The 24,647-nt window shown below is 52.3% G+C and overlaps 1 long non-coding RNA gene across 1 annotated transcript; it reads right to left on the bottom strand.

The window, feature by feature from the left end:
- Positions 1-17,704: 17,704 nt before the first annotated feature.
- On the bottom strand, positions 17,705-20,790 carry LOC118355519 (uncharacterized). The gene is made up of 3 exons (XR_004818135.2): positions 20,650-20,790; positions 19,150-19,374; positions 17,705-18,462 (listed from the first exon to the last, which is right to left on the bottom strand). It is a non-coding gene; the product is annotated as an uncharacterized LOC118355519 (long non-coding RNA).
- Between the last annotated feature and the right edge of the window lie 3,857 nt (positions 20,791-24,647).

The following is a 24,647-nucleotide window of genomic DNA, read 5'->3' as shown; positions in this document are numbered from 1 at the left end:
CTGGGATGTACAGGACTTGGGATAGAAAATATCCAGTAAAAACAACAGTAGCTGAGTCTATGTGTTCTCCATTCAGGAGCAACCAGCTTGGGCTGGAACCTCTTGGTCTTCATCCCTGATCCCTGGGAAGGACTGCGATGGTAGGTGTGCAAACAGTGCACTAGATATCCATGGTGACATACACATGGATGGCCAAGCTGCACACTGGAAGACAGCCTCTCAGAGGTGCAGAAGAAGAGCTGTTGTTTGGGGTCTGGGCCGCGTTGAAATGAAAGCAGAGACACTTAGCACAGATGTGGGATGGGGAGGGCCTGGCTTCATTCTACTCAATCTAACGTTTTTGTTTTTTTTTTAAAGACTTTATGTATTTACTCATGAGAAACACAGAGAAAGAGACAGACATAGGCAGAGGGAAAAGCAGGCTCCCTGAAGGGAGCCCGATGTGGGGCTCGATCCCAGGAGCCTGGGATCACGGCTGGAGCCAAAGGCAGGTGCTCAACCACTCAGCCACCCAGATGCGCCAATCCAATGTATTTTTAAGAGAAACAGGCATAGCTCCAATCCCCATGGAGCTCACCCTCTGCCGAGGGAATCAGACAGACACATGGACTGGAAACTACAATACCAAGTTGGGATGACCAGAGCAGTGGTAAGAGTGCCCTGTGCATGCCAGGACAAGGGGACAGCTAACTCCACCAAGTCAGGTTAGGTCAGAAAAGCAATGTTTGCGCTGAGCCTTGAAGAATGGGGTGAAGAAGGACATGCCCAAGCTCGTGGAAAGCCCTGGAAGGCCTGAGTGACTGCAGGACAACATCCTTGGGAGGATTTCTTCTTTTCCCACTGTCTGCTCCCTTTCTAGCCCCTGTGTAAAGGTCCTATTGTGGCTGTCACAAATTACTGCCAGCTTAACACAACACAAATTTATTCTCTTACAGTTTGGAGGCCAGAAGTCCAAAATGAGTCTTTTTTTTTTTTTAATTTTCTTTTTTATTTTTTTTATTTATGATAGTCACAGAGAGAGAGAGGCAGAGACACAGGCAGAGGGAGAAGCAGGCTCCATGCTCCGGGAGCCCGATGTGGGATTCGATCCCGGGTCTCCAGGATCACGCCCTGGGCCAAATGCAGGCGCCAAACCGCTGCGCCACCCAGGGATCCCCAAAATGAGTCTTTTTTTAAAAAAATATTTTATTTATTCATAGAGACACCAAGAGAGAGACAGAGACAGAGACAGAGACATAGGGAGAAGCAGGCTCCATGCAGGGAGCCTGATGTGGGACTCGATCCCGGGACTCCAGGATCAGGCCCTGAGCTGAAGGCGGCGCTAAACCGCTGATTCACCCAGGCTGCCCCTAAAATGAGTCTAAATGAGGTTAAAATCAAGGAGGAAGGCAGCCCGGCTGGCTCAGCAGCTTAGCGCTGCCTTTAGCCCAGGTATGATCCTAGAGACCCAGGATCGAGTCCCACATCGGGCTCCCTGCATGGAGCCTGCTTCTCCCTCTGCCTGTGTCTCTGCCTCTCTCTCTCTCTCTCTCTGTGTCTCTCATGAATAAATAAATAAAATCTTTAAAAAAAAATCAAGGAGGAGAGGGCATCTGGCGAGCAGAGTGTCCTTGCCTTTCCAGCTTCTAGAGGCCACCTGCATTCCATGATCCCACCTCCTTCTTCTGCTTATGACCTTCTTGTCTCCCTCTTATAAAGGATCCTTGAGGTTCCTTGAGGTGGACATAGGGCCACCTGGATCATCCAGGATTTCTCATCTCAAGACCCTTAACAATCATATCGGCAGGATCCCTTTTGCCACGGAAGGGAATATTCCCAGGTTCTGAAGATTAAGATGTAACGGGAGGGGGCACCAACTGACCTACCACAGCCTCCTTCACCTCCTTTCTTCTTCCTGCTGGAGGCAGAGGCAGTATTCTGGTGGGACAGCATGACACCCCTGGGGTAGGCCCTTGCTCCCAGAGTTCCAGTTTCTCCACCTGTGGTTGAAGAATCCGTTAGAGTTTGTGCAGAGTCTAGATTTCAAGGACTTTGGAGGCCTGGCCAGCTCTATGCTAATAAAGCTAACCCTGTGGGCACGTCAATGCTTAGCTCCTTCTGGTTTCTTCTTGATGGTCCAAGAGCCCAGGAGAAGTGAGTGCCAAGCTCCTCATGCCTGCCACAATAGTGGGCTCACGGCTAGGTTGTGCAAGAAGGAAGCATGGTGCCCAGGGAATACACAATGGAGTTTTGGGTTCCATCCTCGGGCTGCCTTTTGTTTATCTTATTATTTATTTGTTTTAAAGATTTTATTTTTAAATAATCTCCACACCAAAGGTGGGGCTTGAACTTACAACCCCAAGATTAAGAATCTCATGCTCTTCCGACTGAGTCAGTCAGCTGCCCCTATTTATTTTATTCTTTTTAAAAAAATATTTTATTTATTTATTTGACAGAGAGGGAGAGAGCGGGCACAAGCAAGGGGAAGGGCAGAGGGAGAGGGAGAAGCAGACTCTGCTGAGCAGGGAGACAGAGGTGGGGCTCGCTTCCAGGACCCTGGGATCATGACCCAAGCTAAAGGTAGAAGCCCAACTGATTGAGTCACCCAGGCAACCCTATTTTATTATTTTAAGTGACCTCTACACTCAACATGGGGCTCAAACTCACAACCTGGAGATCAAGAGTTGCATGCCCTATTGACCGAGCCAGTTCAGGCCTTCCCTGGGACTACCTTTTAGAAGAGACATTAGAGGATGCCTGGCTGCCTCAGTTGGTAGAGTATGTGACTCTTAGTCTCCAGATCATGAGTTTAAGTCCCACATTAGGTGTAGAGATTACTTTAAAAAATAATGAATAAATAAATAAGAGACCTTAGAGCAGATTTAAGAAGCATGTCCCTGAGGAAAGGATTAGAACCATGTCATGAGCAATCGCAGGAAGTAGGAGAGTAATTAACATTGGTTGAGTGTCTAAAAGTTAAGGTACTTCGCATGGAGGTGCTTTAATCACTTCAGAAACCCTTGAGAAAAACACATTTATCCTCTTTAAACAAATGAGCAAACAGGAGCTCAAAGAGCTTAAAAATATCTCCTGACATCATCCAGGTAAGGAAGTGGTGGGGCTGGACTGGGAGTTGAGGGCCTGTCTGACCGTCCGGCCCAACTCAAGGTCTCAGCCTCTCTGTAGGCGAATTTTGTCCCAGAGGAAGCTTTTGAAGTGACCTCCAGTTGCCTACCCCATCCGTGTGCATTCTCCCTTTTCTGTTTACCGATAGTACCATCGTTTTATCTGAGGCAGCAACGTGTCCAGATTTAAGCAAATAAACAAAAGACATCCTCTGCTCTTTTGCAACTTGTGGAGGCCGGTGACACAATTCTGACCTATGTGACATACACAGAAATCTGCTGGCTATTCCTGGGAAAGTTTTGTTTCCTTGTTGCTTTTCTCTTCTTCCTGCTTGGAGTGTGGACTGGAATCTGAAGGTGCAGGAGGCACTCTGCAACCTTGAGGCGACCACAAGGGTAGAAGGAACCTATTAGGATGGCGGAGCAGAAAGATTGAAAGGAACTGGAACCCTGGAGTGGTGTTCCTCGAGTTGCCACGCCAGCGCCGGGCTGCCCACCCAGCCCTGCTGTAATGTAAAGAGATCTCTCCCTCTGCATTTGGCTTAAGCCTCTGTTGTTGGGTTTCTGCTTCAGGCAGCTGAACTCAATCCCTATTAGTAAAAAGGAACAGCGCTCCTTGAACACCTGAAGTACTGTCTTTGGAAGTGGGTTTGGGCTTTTCCTGTGTTGTTAGCGGCTGCAGAAGGTTTAGGGAAACAAACTGGCTCAGTCAGATGGAGGACGAACCTTCCAGCCCTGCTCTTGTTTATTGGCTCAATGGAAAAGCTGACAGTGAGTCAGGGGCAGTCCTCACCCATGTGAGAGTCTGAGCAGAAACTGGATGGCCCTAAGTGGGGCCAGATGAAGAAACAATGTTTGGATCAGATAACAAGCAAACTAGATGATGTCTCCATAGTTGAGCATGTGAGAGGTTCGGCTCTGTCAACACATGACCCTCCTAATTATGAGTTTGCAGGACTGTGCACTGGGCCTTTTTCCATGTGCACATGTAAGGGAATAAACCAAATCCCAGTGCTGGGGGAGTCCTGGAAGAAGAATCACAGTGGTTGAGGGATTGTGGCTGGATTAGGTAACCCAGTTGTTCTGATTTTGTGTTTTCCCTTGGGGGTTCCCCCACCCCGCCGCCGTCATGTTGTCTCCCAAGAGGTGTAGCACTCAAAATCTTCTCGGTTATAAGTGGTATGAGATCCCCCAAAGCATTATCGACTCAAATAAAAGTCCTAGGGTGGTCGTTTTCAGGCCTGGCTGGATCCCGGTGCACAGATGATGTCACGGAACCTCTTCTCTCAGTGCTGCTTTTCCCTGAGCAGGCTTCATTTGCAGGCAGTTTCTCACCTGGCAGCGGCCAGATGGCAACCAGCAATGTCAGGCTTGCATCACTGCTACCCTAGCAGTGAAATGGCACTTTTTCTCCAATCATTTAGCAAAAAATGCTAAAGAGGGCTGTCATTGGCTCCACGAGGTCACATGTCCACTCCTAACCAATCGGGGCAGTCAAGGACACACTGCTGTCACTGATTAGGTCAGAGTCATGTGCTTCCCCTGCAGAGTTTGGTGAGATGTCAGCTCTACCTGGACTGAAGAGAGGGACGGCTGGAGTCCCATCAGGAGGATGAATAGGATACTGGACGGGCTAAAGCAACAGACGTTTGTCTCCTGGAGGGATGCTCCTCCCCCTTTCACACTGCCTGACAGCAAGGCCCTGGCCTTAGTGGCCATTTACAGGGTCAAAACTGTCAGAGTATTCCTTTTTTTTCTTCAAAAGATTTTATTTATTCATTTGAGACAGAGAGATACCCAGAGAGAGAACATGAGCAAGGGGGTGGGGCAGAGGGAGAGGGAGAAGCAGGCTCCCTGAGGAGCAGGGAGCCGGATGTGGGGCTGGATCCCAGGACCCTGAGGTCATGACCTGAGCAGAAGGCAGACCTTTAACTGATGGAGCCACCCAGGTGCCCCTCAGCCAAGAAGACTTCTAACTCTACTGCCCACTTAAATCTCACTCATAGAGTTCTGGAGACCAGCACCGAAAAAGGAAAGAATTATCCAGGATGCTGCCTTTACTCCCTCCCCAGCTAGCCATTCTGCATTTATTTATTTATGATTTTATTTATTTGACACAGAGAGAGAGCCCAAGCAAGGGGAGCAGCGGAAGGAGAGGGATAAGCAGGCTCCCCACCGAGCAGGGAGCTGGACATGGGGCTCAGTCCCAGGCCCTTGGGATTATGACCTGAGCCGAAGGCAGATGCTTAACTGACTGAGCCACCCAGGCACCCCTATTTCTATTGTTTTAATCAAAGTAATAGGTGTGTTTTTAAAAATCAAATATACCAGGAGGCTTATAATGAAGCCTCCCTACCTGGATGTCTCCTTCCCAGAGGCAACTACATTTAACTGTATCAAAAAAATTTTTTTAAACATAATCTCTATGGCCAGCATGGGGGGGGGGGGTTTAAATTCACCACCCTGAGATCAGGAGTTGCATGCTCTACCCACTGAGCCAGCCAGGTGCCCCTACATTTAAGTTTTTTAGTAATTTCTTATGCTATTTATGCTCCAAATTTCTAAATGTACTATATATATACATATATATATGTATATGTATAGTAGCTATTATCAATTAACTTTCTGCAGTGAATTCTTGGGATTTAGCTCTCTAACCATACACCTTACTCCTCAGCTCAATGCGCCTGTCCTCCTATGATGTTTTTGCTTCAACCATTATGTAGTACTTACACGTGAAACTGTATACAGCTGAACCCTATAGTGCACTATGATCACATTTTCTCTCTCATGCAACTTGGAGTTACTAATTTGCCTGTTCTCCTTTTTTTTAGACAAAAAAGCTTGGTTTTTTAGACAAAAAGCTTGGTTAGCTTTTTGCTTTTTTTTTGCCTCTCTTCTGGACCCCTGTCCTGCTTCAAATTGAATGAGTTGGGGGATGCCCACTTGGCTCAGTGGTTGAGTGACTGCCTTCGGTTCAGGGCATGATCCCAGGGTCCAGGATCAAGTCCCACATTAGGCTCCTTGTGGGGAACCTGCTTTTCCCTCTTTCTCTGTCTCTGCCTTTCTCTCTGTCTCTCATGAATAAATAAGTAAAATCTTTAAGAAAAAATTGAACGAGTTGGGTCCATTTTCATCCTAGAATGTTCCTTCCTTCCATCATCCTGGGGATCCTTTATTCCTTTTGTCTTTCTTTTTGGTGGCACAAATCCTTCCTTTCTTCCTGAAAAAGTGTGCGTTAGAGGTAAACATTTTGAGGCTTTGCTTGTCTGAAACATTTGTGTTCTCACTGCACACTGATTGATAGTTTGGCTGGATATAGAATTGTAGGCTGGACATAATTTTTCTCAGAACTTTGAGAGCATTGTTCTGTTGTCTTCTAGCTTCCAGCGTCACTGTTGAGAGGTCTGATGCCATTTTAATTCCTAGTTTTTCTCTCCAGGGCCTACCAGAATGCCTGGGACATGGTAACACTCAGCAAATGTTTGTTGAATGAATGAGTGAACCCAGGCATGCTAGTCACATTTAGGATGGTTGGTAGAGCTATAGAACTTGCCATAACGACTTAGAGCCTGTTGCTCTGCTATCATCATTGTCCACCCACGGTTTCTGTGTTTTGTAAGGGATAGGGCTCTCACCCTAACCTTATTCTAGAGGGATAGATCCAAAAGACTCTCACCACTGGACTCCAGGAAGCTTTCAGCCTGGTTAGCGCTGGTTCCATTCACCAAGATGCTACAAAAATCTACTACATCTAAACACTTCTGGATACCATTGGTCACCTGCCACCCTCTTCCTATTCTCAGGGGGAGGCAGTTTAGGCTGCCCCTGCATGTGGAGGGTCCTGTGTCCAAGGCTGCTCCTGCCAACTGGCTCCTGACCTATCATAGTTCTCTGTACCTGTGAGCCACCCATGTCATTATAACTCTTCAATACTCTTCTCTCCATTTTCCTGCCTTGGTTCAGGCCATGACAAATCTCTCCTGGAATACTCCTATAGTCTCCTAACCTGTAGGTTAATCAGTTTTGAAACATATCCACGAATCTTTGACACTCCTCCTTCTAAAAGGTGGAGGCTAATTCCTCTCCCCTTGAGTGTAGCCTGGAATTACTGACTCAATTCTGACAAACGGAATATGGCAGAGGTAGCTATACGTGAGTAAGTCATAAAAGCACTTTGGCCTTCCTTTTGCTCTCTCTTGGATCACTGGTTCTGATGTTAGCTGCCATGTTGTAAGTAGCCTTAAGGAGAGGCCCACGTGGTGAGGATCTGAAGCCTTCTGCTGACAGCATGTGAGAGAGCCATCTTGAAGAAGATCTTCTGGCCTCAGTCAAGGCTTCCCACAGATTGCAACCGCAGGGGAGACCCTCATCCAGTTCCACTGGATTAGGCTGTTCCCAGGTTCCTGGACCTCAGAAAATGTCAGAGAATAAATGTTCATGGTTTTAAGCTGCTAAGTTTCAGAGTAATATGTTATGCATCAATAAACTACTAGCACACCATTTTCCAAATTACCCTCCAAACCACTGCCAAAGCAGTCTTTCTAAAATGAAAACCTTATCAAGTAATTAAGAAATGTTTTTTTTTTAAGAAATGTTTTTAATTGAAGTATAGATGATATAGAATATTAAATTAGTTTCAGGCATGCAACATGATGATTCAACACACATACATTACAAAATGCTCACCGCCATAAGTATATTACAATATTATGGACTATACACCCTACACTGTACTTTCAACCCCCATGGCCTATTTCTTTTATTTATTTATTTTTATTTTTTAAAGGTTTTATTTATTTATTCATGAGAGATACACAGAGAGAGGCAGAGACACAGGCAGAGGGAGAAGCAGGCTCCCGCAGGGAACCTGACATGGGACTCGATCCTGGGACCCCAGGATCACGCCCTGAGCCAAAGACAGATGCTCAACCACTGAGCCACCCAGGCATCCCGACCTATTTCTTTTATAATTGGAAGTACATCTTAATCCTTGTTACCCATTTTGCCCATGATCAAGTAATTTTGTGGCAGGGTTCTAAAACCCTGCAGTGACTAGCCACAACTTTCAAGGTAAAGTCTTTATTCCTTTGCTCAGCACTCAGGGCCCTGTTTTCCATGTGGTATCTCTGCCTAGCTCCAGGGCCCTGTTCCAGCGACACTTCTCACTGTCCTTCACATATGGAATTACTGGCAGTTCCTTAACCAGGCCATACTGTCTCTGGACCCTTGTCATACTGTTCTCTCTGCCTGGACTGACCCACATTTTCTGCTTTCTCTAACTAACCAGCTAATTAGCCCACCAACAAATCGACCAACAAGAATGGGTATGGGTACTGGTAGAAGGTTAGCCCAACAACCTGTGGGGTCTGTGGCAGATAGATTCTACTTGGCACCAGTGATCCTCACCTCCTGGGATTGGGACAAAGTGAATAGAGCTGAGGGGAGAGGGTAGCGAGGGTACCTGGAAATGAATTCCCGCTCAGCAACCCTTTGTGACTTGTCCCTGAGATAACCAAGAGATACCAGTTGGTTTAGGCATGATGACATGTTGCTCTATAATCACTCTCAAGTCAGCTCATGTCTGTGCATCTCATTTCCATAACATAAGCTCCTTGGTGAAACCTATTTATTTTACCCCTTCTTTCTCCACTGTGCCCATTCCAGCCTCTCTTCCCAATCGGTGCCCCATACCCAGGGTGTGCCTCCCTGGTGAATGCACAGGGACTGCTGGGTGGGGAGGGCTGGGTGGCTTGCTGACTCAGGAAGGAGACCCACCCTATCTGTTCCCTTACCTGTCACATGCGGCCTCGTTCCCCCACTGTCTTAGGTCGGGTTGCCTAGAAGCAGTCTGAGGTGAAGATTTTTGCACAAGTGAGTTTTTGAGGGAGGGCAAGAGAGCGACAGGAGCAAGAGCAGGCAGGGAAGATGGTTGGCATCTTGGTATGTTGGGCTGGGGTGTCGTGTCAGCTGTTTCTTTGGTGAGCTCTGAGGTATGAGCAGCACCACAAAACTGGTCAAATCTTGAGGCAAGAGGGCTGGCCTTCTGTGTCACCACCTGGTCAGGAAACAACCGGTATTCAGGCTGGGCAGCTCCAGTAGGCCAGGGGCAGTTCTCAGAAGAAGGGGTCAGCTATCAGCATCTCACACCCTCTGCATTGGGAGTGGGGGTGCCAGCCTGGCACGAGGATCTGGGTCACTATGTCCAGCAGCTTGAATGCACCGCTCCTGGCCTGATGCTGCCCCTCTGGGTCCACTGGCTCCTAGGGTTCAGGCTGCCGGAAGCCTGAGGTTGGGGGTTGGGAGCCCAAAACAGGCCTGCAGTTTGCCCAAGGAACTGTTATGAAAAGAGGCTTTGTGGTGGGCTGAATAATGTCCCCCCCCCCCCAACATTCATGTTGTCCTGGAACCCCAGGATGCGAACTTATTTGAAAACAGGGCCTTTGCAGATGTAATAACTTAAGGATCTCAAGGTATAATCGTCCTCGATTTAGAATGGGCCTTAAATCTGAGGCCGGAATCCTCCAAAGAAGACACCCAGAGACACACAGAGACGCACAGCCATATGACAACAAGGAGGGGATTGGAGTGATGTGTCTACATGGCAAGGAAGGCTAGGAGCCACCAGAGGCTGGAAGAGGCAAGGAAAGACACCCACCCCCTCCACCCTCTACCCCTGGGGCCTTCAGAAGGAGTATGGCGCTGCCAGCACCTTGATTTTGGACTGTTGGCATCTTGAACTGTGAAGAATAAATTTGTGTTGTCCCAAGGCCGCGATGCGCGGTGACTGGCTATGGCAGCCGTCGGCGCCTAACGCGGGCCCTCAGTGCGGCGGCCCACAGGGCACCCAGGCTGGGAGAATCTCCGCCCCCGACTTCATGTGTGACCTGGGCAATCAGTTTCCTTCTTTGAGCCTTACTTTCCTCACTCGTGACGAGAGGCTACTTGACACCCTGCCTGTCCTACATCCGGCAGGGCCTGAGGCTCCCCTGAGACTCCCAGGCCGGGGAGTTTTAAAGACACCGGGCTTCCCAGGGCCCCTCCAACTGACCCCGCAGGGGTGTGGCCCCAGACCTGTCTCAGGTGACTCTGACGCAGCAGGCCACACCTGCTCCTGAGGCCCCATTTGAGCCTCCCTGGAAGAGCAACCTTCTGAGGAACCTTCCAGTTTAGGTCTATGAGGAAAGATTCTGAGAAAAGCACATGAGAACAGGGTCACTGGCTGCAAGATCTCTTGTTAGAACAAGTTAAGTGCAGGAGGGGCATGTGGTGCCTTTCCATGGGTGTGAAAACAACGGGGTAGATCTACACAATAGTGCCCGCAGGTGCACAGAACATCCTGGAAGGGAGAGTAGGAGTGGTTGTCTCTGAAGTGGGATCCTGGAGCTGGTGGTCTGCATATAACCTTCCTATTATCTACTCTCCATAGGTTTTGAATTTTTATTTTAATTTTTATTATTATTTTTAAAGATTTTATTTATCTATTCATGAGAGACAGAGAGAGGCAGAGACACAGGCAGAGGGAGAAGCAGGCTCCATGCAGGGAGCCCGACGTGGGACTCGATCCCGGGTCTCCAGGATCGTGCCCTGGGCTGAAGGCGGCGCTAAACTGCTGAGCCACCTGGGGTGCCCTCCATAGGTTGTGAATTTTTTAAAAAGATTTATTTGAGAGACAGAGAGAGCACACTTGAGCAGCGGAGAGGGGCAGAAGGAGAGGGAGGGAGAGCATCTCAAACCGGCTCCCCACTGAGCTCGGAGCCCCACGCAGGCAGATCTCCATCTCCCCACCCTGAGGTCATGACCTGAGCCCAAATCGAGAGTCAGACACTTAACCCACTGAACCATCTAGGCGCCCCCAGTAGGTTTTGAATTTTTTAACTTCTGCCTATATAACTTAAAAAAAATCAACATGTTTTTAAAACAAAAAGAAAAATGCTCTGGTACTTGGAAGTAAACAGGGAGAAAAGGGGAAAGGAGTTTCTTTGCTTCTCCATTTCCCCTGCATGGCCAACCCCCTGGGCAGGTCCCCTGTGAGTCTATTCCTACATTTCTGTATCTGCCTCCTGCAGCGCCCAGCACCCAACAGGGCGGAGTGCTAAGGGTGGGAGGTGGGCGCTGCACCCCTGGAGCCTGGAAGCTAGGAGGGGAGGGTTCCAGGCACCAGCAGTCATGGGTCGGCAGTGAAGGCCGAAAACTGGCCACACAGGGCAACTCACAGAGGCCAGCTGGAGGACTCGCATGTTTAATTTCATAACACAAAGCCTTGCACTTGATTTTTTTTTTTTTTAATTGGCTAAATCTCCAAATGAACGGCGGGGACAGAAAGTCCTATGGGTTCCAGGGGAGGAGAGAGGGCTGTGAACGGGAGGCAGGGGGCTGGGAGGTCGGGGTGGTGAAGCTGGGCGGCTGAGGTGGGGTGGGGAGCTGACCAGGGTCAGGTGTGTTGCTGGGTGGTGGCAATGGGGTGTTTTGCGCCCCCTGGGCACCAGCTCTCCAAATGACACATATTAATGTAATATGTTGACGTGAGGGTTTCTAAGACTAACATGAAAAAGCATCTGGAGCAGAGCTTCTCCAATTCTCTGTGGTCAAGGGCCAATTGTTTGCTTAATGTCTAATCAATGACGGGCTATTTCTTCTGTAAAATATAACACAAAGGACTTGCTGGGGGGAAAATAAGGAAATGAACAAAGGACATAAAATACACGCCCCCAATGTTTTTTTTATTAGATTCTACAGACATAAAACAACTCTGTCGAATTGCTATGAAAGCATCTAAATGCCTGGGGACAATTCCAGTACTTATCTCATCCTGGATCTGAGCAAGCAGCTTGCACAGGGTGCTGGACCACACTTTGAGTAGCCCTGCTCCAGAGAGAGCCTCGGTGAGCAAGACAGCGAAAGGTTCAGAGAAGATGGCCAAAGAGTGGGGCCTTGGGCTAGGCAGGCCACGCTGGGCTAAGCGTGTCCTGGCCTGTTCCTTGTTCACAAGGCCTACACATGGCTATTTATTTATTTATAGTTTTAAAAATTTATTCATGAGAGACACACACACATAGAGGCAGAGACACAGGTAGAGGGAGAAGCAGGCTCCATGCAGGAAGCCCGATGTGCCCCAGACCCGGGTTCACAACCTGAGCCAAAGGCAGACGTGCTCAACCGCTGAGCCACCCAGGTTTCCCACACATTGTGTTATTTAAGTGCTCATTCAACATTTGTTTGGAGGAGAGGCGGAGGCCTGCCTCGGGGAGCAGGGCTAGAGGGAGCAGGCTGGGCCTGGCTTCAGTGTCTCCCTGACTCTCCCGGGCAGTTTGGTGACCTCTGGTTGCTGACCTCTCTTCCCCAACCAATGCCCTGCCAGGGACCAGACCATCCTCTTGGGCAGGTGGCCCTGTAAACAGCTCTTGTATGGACCCTATTCCTGGGCGCAAGTCTCTCCCTACCCCTATTGGCAGCTTGTGGCGGAGGGTCCTGTGGCTCCTGAGGAAGGCCTCCAGTCCTTCCCCCCGAAGGTGCTGGAGAAGGCAGCGTGCTCCGTCCTGTTGGGCCTGGTGACGTTGTAGCGCCCAGCGCGCCAGCCTCCTCCCGGCTCCGAATCTGGACAGCCGCCCGGCGGGCCTGTAATTAGCTCGGAGGGAGCAGGTTGTTAACCTGTTTCCCTGCTGCGGTGGCACAATGATAACCAGAATAAAAATAACCAGCCTCGCTGACTCTGCGCCAGGCACTGGGCAGCACCTTATGGGCACTCTCTTCTCTAAGTGTCACAGCCCTGGGAGGGGTGTGTGGACACCCATTCCATTTTACAGGGACACAGACTGTGGCTCAAAGTTTTAAGGGACCTGCTGAGGTCACGCACAGGTGGTGGCTGGGAGGGGCAGGAAAGCCCAGTCTGTCCCACTCTGAGCCCCTGCTCTCTACTGGGGTGTGGAGGCCTGGAGTGATTGGGGGCGGGGATGGGGAAGAAGAGGCCAGAGTGGGATCTAGGTGTTTGTCCAAAAGGAGCCCGGCCAGTGGAGGGGACAGGAAGCTGATCCCTGGGGTGGCCGGGGCAGCTCTTTCTGGTCCTTTTAAGGGGAGCGTGGAGCTGAGAGCAACCATCACCTCCATCTCCTTGGAAGAGGAAAGAGGAAGGCCTCAGCTCTCCTGCCACAGTTCACATTCAGATTCGGGGCTCGGGGGACCCCACTGCTCAGCCTGGCTCCCGTGGGTGGTTTTACCCTAGGACACTCCTCAGCTGTCCGGCTGCAAGATGATGAATGAACTTGGGGCTTTTACATTATTTTTTAAGGTTAAAAAATGAAACTGATTTGGGGAATACCATGGGGCAAAACTAATTGCCCCTTTTCCTAGCAAGCTTCCCGGAGAGAGAAGGTCTTCAGGTCAGCGGGAAAGAAGGCCGTGGCAGTGAGATAGCTAACATCTGGTAACATCTGGGCTGGGCGTGGGGTGGGGAACCCTGTCTGGACCTTCTCACGTCTTCCTAGCTGCACCGAATCCTTAGCAGGGCAGATGTTAGGAGCCCCACTCATGTTGGATTAAGAGTAGAGGGATGAGGGGATCCCTGGGTGGCTCAGTGGTTTGGCGCCTGCCTTCGGTCCACAGGGTGATCCTGGAGTCCCGGGATCAAGTTCCGCATCGGACTCCCTGCATGGAGCCTGCTTCTCCCTCTGCCTGTGTCTTTGCCTCTGTCTCTCATGAATAAATAAATAAAATATTAAAAAAAAAAAAAGAGTAGAGGGATGAGTGCTCTGCTTGCTGGCTGTAGTTCTGGGGGGTCCGTCAGTCCCAGAAATTTAGTGATGGCTGCACAGGATCCTACATGGCCTCACTGGGAGTCCCCCCTCCCCATGAGATGTACCCCAAGGTTTTTCTGCATGAACAAGGATGATGCAAAGGTGAGGCTAGGGCTGGAGGGCCCTGATGAGGGAGGCAGGTCACCATGGGACAGAGCATGAGCCCACATGGGGAAGATCACCCCTGAACCACAAACCCTAACACACCAACTCTGGGGAATCAGCCCTAGAGAAGGGGAGGGTAAGGAGGGGAATCCTGATTTTTTTTTTTTTTTTAAATTAAAAGATTGCGGGTGGGCAGCCGCGGTGGCTCAGTGGTTTAGCGCCGCCTTCAGCCCAGGGTGATCCTGAAGGCCTGGGATCGAGTCTCATGTCAGGCTCCCTGCATGGAGCCTGCTTCTCCCTCTGCCTGTGTCTCTGCCTCTCTCTCTCTCTCTCTCTCTGTCTCTCTGTCTCTCATGAATAAATAAAATCTTAAAAAAAATAAATAAAAGATTGTGGTTTTTTTTTTAAGATTTTATTTATTTACTCATGAGATCACAGAGAGAGGCAGAGACACAGGCAGAGGGAGAAGCAGGCTCCCTGTGGAGGGACTTGAACCCAGGATCCTTGGGATCACAACCTGAGCCAAGGCAGACACTCAACCACTGAGCCTCTCAGGCTCCCCGGAAATCCTGATTTTAGTGGAATCTAAGCAAGAAACAACTTAGAGATCACTGCAGCGACTAAGTTTATCTGGAAGTTATCAGATTAAATGTTATCTTCGATAATATGTAGCTGATGATAAAAATTAAGCTGAATAGTGAGAAAAAGAAAACTTCTGAGTTTGCCTGTCAAAGCGTTAGGAATGTGGAATAATGTCCCTGGAAAACTGAGTCCAGCCTTCTCCAGGAATCCTAAAGGCTGAGTTCTCCCACTCAGCCCCAGGGCAGGCACCCTGGCATCCCTGAGGATCTCCTGAAGCAGAGGGACCTTCCAAGGTGATAAGCAAAGTTTTTCCTCATGATTCTTTCCTGCAAGGTGCAAGGGACCCTTTCTGGCCAGCAGGGGAAGAAGAGCGACAAACCCATGGAGGATGCTGCATTGATGCGTCCCTCAGTAACGCACACCTTGTGACCCCCCCCGCCCCACGGGGTAATGACGTGTTAGGAGAGAAACCTAATGTGTCACAACATTCCAGAACCTTGTTAGACTCCACGTCAGCTCGGTAAACACACATCATGGACATCACGGACAGTATAAAGGTTGTGAAGCCTGGGACAAGTGCCACGTGTGAAGTCACCACCTCACTGGAGGACTGTGCCCAGCATTTCCTCTTCACCATGACCCGTGAGGTCAGTAGGATTGTTCCCATTTCATGGATGAAGAACCAGAGGCTCCATGAGGTCAAGGTCCCTGAAAGCAGTGAGCAGCTGAGTCAGGATTTACACCCTGTTGGTCTGTGCCTTTCCTCTTCCCTCAGTTCCCTCACTAGAGGTCAGAGTGTCCCCGCCCAGGCCCTCTGGGCCCTCATTCTCTGGAGGACTGGAGGCTCACCCCTCTCTGGGGTGTCTGCACCCTACTGAATCACAGACCTTGAAGGGACCCCCCAGGCTGAGCTGAGTCACCTCAGCCTCCAGGCACCCTACAGCCTGGGGGCACAGAAGAGCCACATGGTCTCATACTGCACCCCCCACCCAGCAGCCACATGGGGGCACCGGGACCACTGTGAGTTGAAAATGTTCCTTTTATCAGCTGTTTCCGGGTTGAACACACAAAGCTGCTGCTGTCTACAGAGAAAGGAAGGCTGGGGCTTGGATCGTCCATTGCTGGGTGACCTGGCCAGACGTCTAGAAGCTGAAGGCTGGTTCCTGTCATTTGATTTTCTCTCATCCCCTCCTCCACCCCATGTAAGTGGGTGCCAACTGTGCCTGGCAAGCCAGGGACTTGGCTCACAGAGAGGGAGGGAAGTGTGTGCTTACCCTCCCAAGAGACCAATTCTAAAGGGCGAGGGGGGCTCTCTGACTCTTGGCTTCCCTGGCTGACGTTTAACTGGTACAGCATTGGCATGGTTACATGCCAGTTGGTCACCAGCTGCCCAGGCATCCCCCCGCCCCAGCTGCCCACCCCCTGCATCCTCTCCTCAACTCCAAACCCTCCCACTACCATCCCAGTCACTCTCCCTGGGAACCCAAGAACCTCTCCTGGATCCCACAACTATGGGGACATCCCTGGGGTCTCCAGGACCTGACTTAGTGCCAAGGACAAGACTCATTCTGACTGCTGAGGCTGTGCCATTGGGGTTGTTAAAATATTTGAGTATCACATCTCGTAGGGCCTATTGTCTCTGTGTTGAGGAAGCAGCATTTTGAGGGAAGGCGGGACTCTGGCCTCAAGCTCTGTCACCAGTAAGTTATGTGACCTTGAACACACAGTCCTCCTCCTCTCTGGGCCTCAGTTTATCTGTAAAATGAAACACTGGACCAGGGGAGCTCTAAAGGCTTTAATAGAATCCTGTGATTCCATCCTTTCTCCAAAACAAGTGTGTGTGTGTGTGTGTGTGTGTGTGTGGCTGGTGGTGGCGAATCACATTTCCTTGCCACTGAGCCTCATCTCCAAGAGTGACAAGACCTGCTGCCTTCCATGCCTTCAGGCTTTAAAATGAGGTGACCCCTGGTTTGGCTTGGATGAGGGGGGCCTGGAGGGGTGTGACCAGCTAGGAAGGAGTGCTGGTCTGTGGCTGCTGGAGGGGAGGAGATTGGAGGGAGGAGGCAGCGGGCTGTCTTGGGGTGCAGGCAGAGACGGAACTCCTAGCTCCCCTGTTCCCTGAGAGCAAGGCAAGCCAGGTGATCCTGCCCTCACCTTTCCATCAGAAGCCCCAAGTCCCATGCACCCAGGAGGCCATGGGCTTTCCCGTGGGAGGAGGTGGCAAATTATGTGTGTGCCATGTTGGGCTCGCAGAGAGAAAGGGAACCTTGACAGATGAATCCCTGTGCATGTGGGAGCCTCCCCCCTATTCAATGGGAATACCTGTGGTGCGTGGGTCAGCTGTACCGCTTGGGTGCTGTAAAATGCAGATCCTGGGGCCCTAGGATGGAGGGGGGAGGGCTTATTCCCACACATTTACCAGGCCTCCCTCCTCTGCTGATTCTGACCTACATCAAAGTTGGAGAACTTTGGAGAAAGCAAACGTGTGCTTTAATGAACTCTCCAGTCTTCTCCCCGAGGGCATCCAGATAGAGATCTTTCTTTGCAGCTACAATCTAGAATTCTCTAGCCCTGCAGAATCATCAAGGCCTATCACCTCCTGCTTCCCTCTCAGCTCGGGGTGGAGCCCAGATGCTCAGCAACCTGTCGTCTCCCCACTTCCCCCACCCTCCCACCCCCCCATGCTGGGTCCAGCAGGGCCAGCCCATTCTGTGGAGAGTCGTGCCTTCCTCCACGACAACCTCACAGTGCTCTGCTTCTCAGGTACGCAGGGCTGGCCTCAGGTCCACGTTCCTTTGAAATTCCCCTCTGGTGTGCCTCTGTGGATGACTGCAAGCTGCCTCGAGGAAGGATTCCTAATCCTGGCAGCATGAACCCTGGGGAGGTCCGAGGATGGTCTACGTAGGGTCAGCAGACCTCCTGGAACTATGAGCAAAATTGGGGGGAGGGTGCGATTCTCTGGGACAACTATCGAGTTTTCATCAGATTCTCAGAAGAATCTACCTCCTTGAACATATTAAGAGGCATTTTAAGGACAAGGGCTTTATCTGTGTCACCTGACGGGCCGCTCACCATGGAGTTTTGCATAGGACACATGTAAGCATTACGTTTGCAGGGTTTGTTTTTGGTGAGGGGTGGTGGTCTCCACCTTCTAGATGAGTTGACACGGGAAGTGCCATCACCGTGGTAAGAAGACAGCAATTCTCCTTCTTTTTGAAGTATCTCTAAGTCATTTTGGGGAGTAAACACTCCACACCTGGGCTCTCCCCAAGACGGGCAGGTGTGGGGAGTAGATGGACAAGAAAGAGGCCCCTGGGCAGGTCTCCCGTTTTATTCATGGAGTCAGCGTCAGCCAACCTCAGAGCTAGTGTTCTGCACTTGCTCTACACCCAGCATGGGAACAGATGCATTGTCTCTAGGAGCCTCGACGTGTAGAAGGAAATAATACACGGGAGAGGCAGGAACATGGACAGAGAGGGATGAAGGGGGATCTGTCATGTGGGTTTCCACACGGGCCATGTTTGAGCTGGGGGACGAATCTCAAACGTCTTGAAAGCTGAAGGATCAAGGACTGGAGCCCTTTTGGGGAAGGATCAGATGGAAGGGTATGAGTCCCAGGCAGGTAGAGTCGGTTGCGAGCCGGGCTGAGCTGATGGTTGTGTAGCAGGGTCCCAGCTTCAGCCCAAGACGCATCTGTGCAGGGAGGCCTTCTAGAAATCTGTAGGAGCAGTGGAGGGCTGTGTGGGATATGACTCCTCTCCAGGGACCGGGTCAGGCCCCACATGCTAGGACTGAGAGGCATCCGGGGGTAGAGGGAATTCTGAGGGTCCCCAGGGAGTGTGATGAGGCGCCCTCTCACACTTGAGCCAGGTGGAAACCTGAAGTAGACATAGATGGGGTGCAGGAAATTACAATGGGAAGACTTATCTTATTAAAAATGGTTTGTGTCCCTCGGAGCACAAGCAGCCCTACTTTGGGAGCTTTTACAGAGCGAGGCCCAGCAAGAAGGGACATCTCCTCCTGCAGTTGTGGATAAGACTTAAGGAGCACTTTGCAGAGACCCTGGGTCCTGCATTAGTGACCAGAGGTGAGTATCAGGAAGAGCAGGTGACAGGTGGGAATGGTCAGCAGATCCGTGTGTGTGTGTGTGTGTGTGTGTGTTTGTGTGAGATCAGATGTGTAGAGCTCATGGCTGGAGGTCTGGGACCAAAGGTCAGGCCTCAGGCAAGATGAGAGGCCAAACCAGGACATGTGCACAATTAGGGAGTAGATCAGCTTAGGGGAAACTGAGTCAGGGAGCTAGTTGAGGTTTCTCAGAAGCAGGTGGGTGGCGGTGGTGGAGGTCAGAGGGCCAGGCCAGGGCCAGGGTAGCAGAGGATCATCTGGTCAGGTGGGAACAGCTGACAAAGTTGTCCTCTGGGGTAAGCAGAGGACCCTGCTTTGCCTTCACACCCTCAAAGGCCCTGTGGATGTGGAGGCCTGTCCAGGGGGGCCCTTTTATTATTAAAGGAGATGATGAATGAAGCTCTTGCAGATTCGATAGACCCGGGGATGAGTCAGGTTACCTTTGGATCCTTTCAGCAATGGAAGGAACTTGAATCGGGCCTCCAGGGACAGTTGGGACTTTTCAACAGCGTCTGTGGTGGCCGGACTCACTGCTGAGGCCAGGCGAGGGAGGGAAACAGGCTCGGCGGTGCTGGTGGCGCGAACTGCAGCTGGGCCTGGGAGCCCTTGGGAGCACACTTGCAGATCCCCTCTAGCTTGGTAACACAGAGTCTGAGATGCAGGCCCTGGGCAGTGGGAACATGGGGGATGCAGCCGGGTTGGGGGCAGAGTTCCGGCCATGGAAAGGGGCAGGATCCCTTGACCGAGGTCGTCTCTGCAGCCAGGCCTGGTACCATGCCCCGTCATCCTTATTGATGTCTGCATTGAGGTGACCCCAGCAAGGGCTGTTAGCTCCTCCCTCCCTTACAGGTAGGGGGTGTCAAGTGTTTGGCCCAAGGCCCTGAGGCCAGTAAGTGGCAAAGCTGAGATCCGAGACCAGAGCTCTTCCTGGCTTTGGGCCGTCACTGCCCTGTCCAGAGAGTGCCCCTGAGAAGCTGGTAGCAGCAGCCTTGCTCTTGCCACTTAGCTGTTGACATCACCCGGCATTTGACTGCTTCTGCTTCCCTGTCTGTGGAAATGGGAGGGCAGCCCCCCACCCACCACCCTGGGAGCTGCAGTGCTAGCCTGAGCCCGAGGAGGAAGAGGGAAGGAGGTAGAGACTGGCGTGAAGTTGGGAGCCTTGTGGACTGGGCCCACGCAGGGACTCCTGCCCGGGACACAAGTCTGAAATGGGTAAGTTCCCCTTCTGCCCATCCTTCCTCCCTTGCCAAAGCATCTGCCCTCCAATTTCACTGAAGACCTCCCTTGCTCTTTTCTCGGGGTTTTACTTGAGGTTGGAACAGCACAAACTTCCCACTAGTGTGAAGGATGAAAGCCTGACGGGAGGCCTGCCCTCTCTTGGGGCCTCCCAGGGCCTTTTGTGTTTTCCTGGGAGGGGATTAGCAGCCTGGAATGGGGCAGATGCCAAGGAGAGAGTCTCAAGTGGCCCAGTTCTCGGCTTCGGGGACAGAAGGTGGGGTGCTGAGGCAGGCCCTGCCCCGGCTCCTGGCTCCTGCCTAGCCTGGCCAGTATCTGCCGGGGAGGGCACCCTTCCCTGGGCCTGGCTTCTGAGAACCAGGCCGGGCTCTAGGCTGGGCCCCAGGCAGATCCCCAAGTCTCCCTCATTCCCCCCACAACACACACAGGGTGGGGCCCCCTCTTCCTGGGAACCAGCCTGGATTCTCCCCAGCCCTGGTCTGGGACCCAGGGCCGCTCCCCTGTTGCCAGCTCCTTCCCGGCACCGTCTGACCCCGGATCAGCTGTGAGTGAGGTGGGGCGGCCACAGGAGCCTCTGGCCAGCCTCTGGGAGGTGGAAACTAGCAGTCTGCCTGGACCAAGCAGCAGGCTCAGGCCGGGGGTGCAGGGGTGGGCAAGGCCCGCGGGCCCCGGCAGCATTCTGGAGGAATTTCTCAATTACTTACTGGCTGGAGACCAGAGGTCGGAGCAGGCCTGGGCTGGCCCTGCTGGCTGAGGTCCTTAAGGAGCCTCTCTCCTGGCTCTGAGGACTAACCACCTCTCCCCCCTTCCCCTCCTTAGCTCCCCTCTGCCTGCCTGCCTCCTGCACTGGCGAGTCCCAGCTGCGGGGGCGGGGGGGGGGCGGGGGGGGGGGGCGGGGGGGGGGGCGGGGGAGGGGCTCACCAGTGCTCCCTGCTACCCTATTTGTGGAAGAGGCAACCAGGACCTCGGGAGGAGGAGCTGGTCTTCCCCTGGCTCCTGGCCTTTCTTCTTGGCCTTTTGGGCAACCTGTTGAAGTCCTGGCCATTCTTGACCTCTCCACTCTTCTGAAAACACATATTCCATCTGTCTGAGAGAGGAGGCCACTCTAGTTTCTTCATTGAGTTGGTGGGGAGACGATGGTGGGTTGGCTGTTCCCATACCCTCTATTTCGGGTTCCTGGATAGGAATGCCCTTTATGCCCTTTGTGTATAAGTCTTCTCCCTCAGAGAGGACCAGCTACAAAATTTGCAGGGGCATTTGTTAAAAAATAATCAAGAAGTTTTAAAAAAGATTTTATTTATTTGTTCATGAGAGACATAGAGAGAGAGTCAGAGACATAGGCAGAGGGAGAAGCAGGGAACCCAGTGGGGGACCCGATCCCAGGACAAAGGGATCAGGCCCTGAGCCAAAGGCATAGCTCAACCACGGAGCCACCCAGGTGCCCCCCAAAATAATCAAGAATTTTAAGACAGTGACAAGAGACCACAGAACCAAGCCCCAGGCCCTTCCAAGTACAGGGCCCTGTGTGACCACACACATTGCACCCACAAAACCAGCCCCGCTCCCAGAGTGCCCTTGGCCCTTTTGGCCCCTGCCCAGCCCTCTCTTGGACCTTAGCATGTCTTTGGCTAGAAGGCAGGTCTGAGCAGACATCCACCGGCTCTGCTCCTTTGTCTCACTCTGACCTCAGTGGTGGTATCTGATGGCCTACAGTTTCCCTTCCTCTCAGGGAAACTGAGGTAGCAGGGAGCCCGGGGCTTTATGATCACATGCAGTACCACCCATCTCAGACAACGAGATGAGGGCTTGGCAGTGACAGCTCCCCTTGGCTGCCCATGGTGTGCCAGCCCCAGAGCTCTGGGTGGGAGGACAAGTGTCAAAGCTCCTGCCCTGGCCTTCTGTTCCCTGTTAGTGTCATTCTTCCTGAGGGGTGAGGGTGTGACAGACAGCTGTGACAGATAGCTCCAGACCAGGCCTCCACACAGCCAAGCCTGGTTGCTTTCTTCTTTGTCACACTGCACGGTAGCTGGTTCATGGACCTGAGCCAGGGAAATGGTGGCACCTGTGTCCAGGAGTGTCTGGACTCAGGGATTTGGTTTTGACTCCAGTAGCCGAAGCTCAGCTGAGGTCACGGAGAGCAGGCAAGCCCTGCCTGGGGACTGGAACCTGCCCGTCCAGCTGCAAGGGAATGCCAGGCCAGAGGGAAGGTGGGCCCAACAGGCCCTAGGCACCAGCCCGTGCAAGAACCTTCTTTCTGGGACACCTGGGTGACTCAGTGGTTGAGCGTCTGCCTTTGGTTCAGGTCATGACCCCAGGACCCCGCAGGGAGCCTGCTTCTCCCTCTGCCTATGTCTCTGCCTCTCTCGGTGTCTCTCATGAATAAATAAATAAAACCTTCAGGCTTCCAGGCCCGTCATCGGCCTCCGGATGGCCATGGCCACCACCCATCCCATTAGGAAGCACTTAGGCCTGGGAAGAGGCTTAGTGGCCTCTGGACTGTGTCCCATTTATTCTCACAAAAGCCACAGGAAGTGGGTCCTACTGTTACAATAATGAGTCTGATGAACTGAACGATGGGCTCCTGTCCCCATGGCTGCCACGTGTCCTCGGGTACTCTTTCCTGGCGGAAGTCCTCACCACGGTCCTTACCATGTTCCAGCGGCGGTCTGATTCTGAGCCTCCCTAATTGGGGTTTAAGCCCCATGGCCCCGAGTAGAGCTGCTGTTTGAGTTCACATCTGGGCAATTGCCATGCTTAGGGCTGTCACCCTGGTGCCATAGACAGTGGCCAGCGCATACAGGGACCGCCCTAAACGGCGAGGCGGGGAGGCAGGGAGGGAGGAGGTGGCGGAGTGAGCATTCCAGCACAGGCCAGCCTGGCACGGAGCCTTTGCCCCTAAACCACCCGACTGTCCTCGCTCCTTCTCCCCGGAGGCTCCCCTGACATACTTCTGCCGGGCTAATGTGGGTCTTTGTAGCAGACCCGAAGCGGGCAGGACTGATGTTGGCATCATGGGAGGAGCTTGGGAAAGGAGGAAAGGGCCTTGTCACCCTCTCAAGCTCCCAGTCGGAGGTCCTTAGCTCTGAGGTCTCAGAAGACCCCTCCTTCGTGGGAGACCCCACTGGGCCAGTTGGTTCCCAGCTGACTGCTTGCACCCCCAGCCCTGTGAGGCAGGGGTCTTGGCAACGGGGAGGCCTTTTCTAGAAGAAACGCCTGCATTTACAGCACGCCGCTCCCCACCTGGCCCCACGGAGTAACTCAGTCCTCAGTTCCCCATGCCCTGGGAATACGTGCCTTCCTAGCCTTGCTGGTGCTGCAGCCTTTAGGCCCACACTTCTGTCAGCCGAGGCATCTGTGGGCGTTCACCCCGGGCGTGTTTACACGCGGGCGCTGCCAGGCTGCTGGGGTGCTGTGCCTGCTGGAGCGGCTCTCGGGAAACCCAACAGCCGGGCTGCTGAGAGCAGGGATCCCGCACCCTGTCTTCCATTCTTCAAATGTGCTCCTCAAATATCTCTGAGCCCCTCCTCTGTCGCAGGCATGTTGCCAAGGCTGGGGATCACGGATGGGGACCCGGCCCTAGGTTCAAGGGGCTCACAGTCCGGTAGGGGAGGGCCCCGCGTCACCAGGCAGCAGGCACACGGGGACGGTGCGTACACGAAGCGTGGGGAGGGTGATCCGTGTCTCCCAGGATGCTTTGGTGCAAGTAACAGAACTCAACTCCAAGAAGCCCGGGCAGAGAGACATTTATTGGTTCACTTCACAGGGTAGGTGTGAGGCAGGGTTGCCTAGCAACCTAGTGATGTCACCCAAGCCAGGCTCGTCCCGTCTTTCTGCCCTGCTGTCCTCAGCATCTTTGTGATGCCACCTCCCCGGCCACGTGATGGATACCACAGCCTCGCACAATCAGGTCCAGAAGCGGAGTGGAGGAGCAGGCTCTCCCTGTCGCTGCTCCTTGCATCAAGGAGGAAAGATTTTCCCACAAGCCCTAGTGGCCTGCCCTTCACATCTCCTAGCCCACCTGGGTCACCGGAGCGTGGCTAGCTGCAAGGGAGGCCGGGAGAGCGAGCGCCGGGCATTCTCAGCTCTGACTAGAAGACGGGGGGAGCACCTGCCCCCCTGCCCCATTTAGTCTCAGTTTGTTCACGCTGCTGGGGAGGGGGTGCGTATAAGCAGCAGAGGTTTTTCTCCCCACAGCTCTGCAGGCTGGAGAGATGAGGTGCTCCGGCTGTCTCCTGGCATTAGATACTGTCTCGCCGAAATCCCAAGCACACTCCCCAGTCCTGATCCTGCCCCCAAAGCTCATTCTTGGATTCCGAATGCCTGTGTGACGCCTCCTTGCCATAGCTCATGAACACCCCTGAATCAATTCTGGTTTTCTTTCTCTCCACCCCCCAACACTCAAATCTGCCCCATTGAGGTTTTCTCAGGTCGATGATGAAGATTTTATTTTTCCTCATGTTTGGGCCCCAAACTTCGGTGATCCCAGGACCCCAAAATCATGATCTGAGCTAAAGGTAGACACTTAACTGACTGAGCCACCCAGGCACCCCCTCTGTTGGGGAATCTTGTTGGCGCCATCATTAAATACATCCAGGGTCTGGCACCCCCAGCATCCCCATCACCCTACAGCTTCCCCCTTCAGCTCTTGCCTGGATTGTTGTAATAACCTTGCTAGTGACTCTCCTGATTGTGCCTTTGAGTC

Source organism: Canis lupus, chromosome 8 (genome assembly GCF_003254725.2).
Source record: "Canis lupus dingo isolate Sandy chromosome 8, ASM325472v2, whole genome shotgun sequence".
In the NCBI taxonomy this organism is placed as follows: domain Eukaryota; kingdom Metazoa; phylum Chordata; class Mammalia; order Carnivora; family Canidae; genus Canis; species Canis lupus.
The sequence above is the reverse complement of the archived record's forward strand: the minus strand, read 5'-3'. Positions and strand labels throughout refer to the sequence as shown.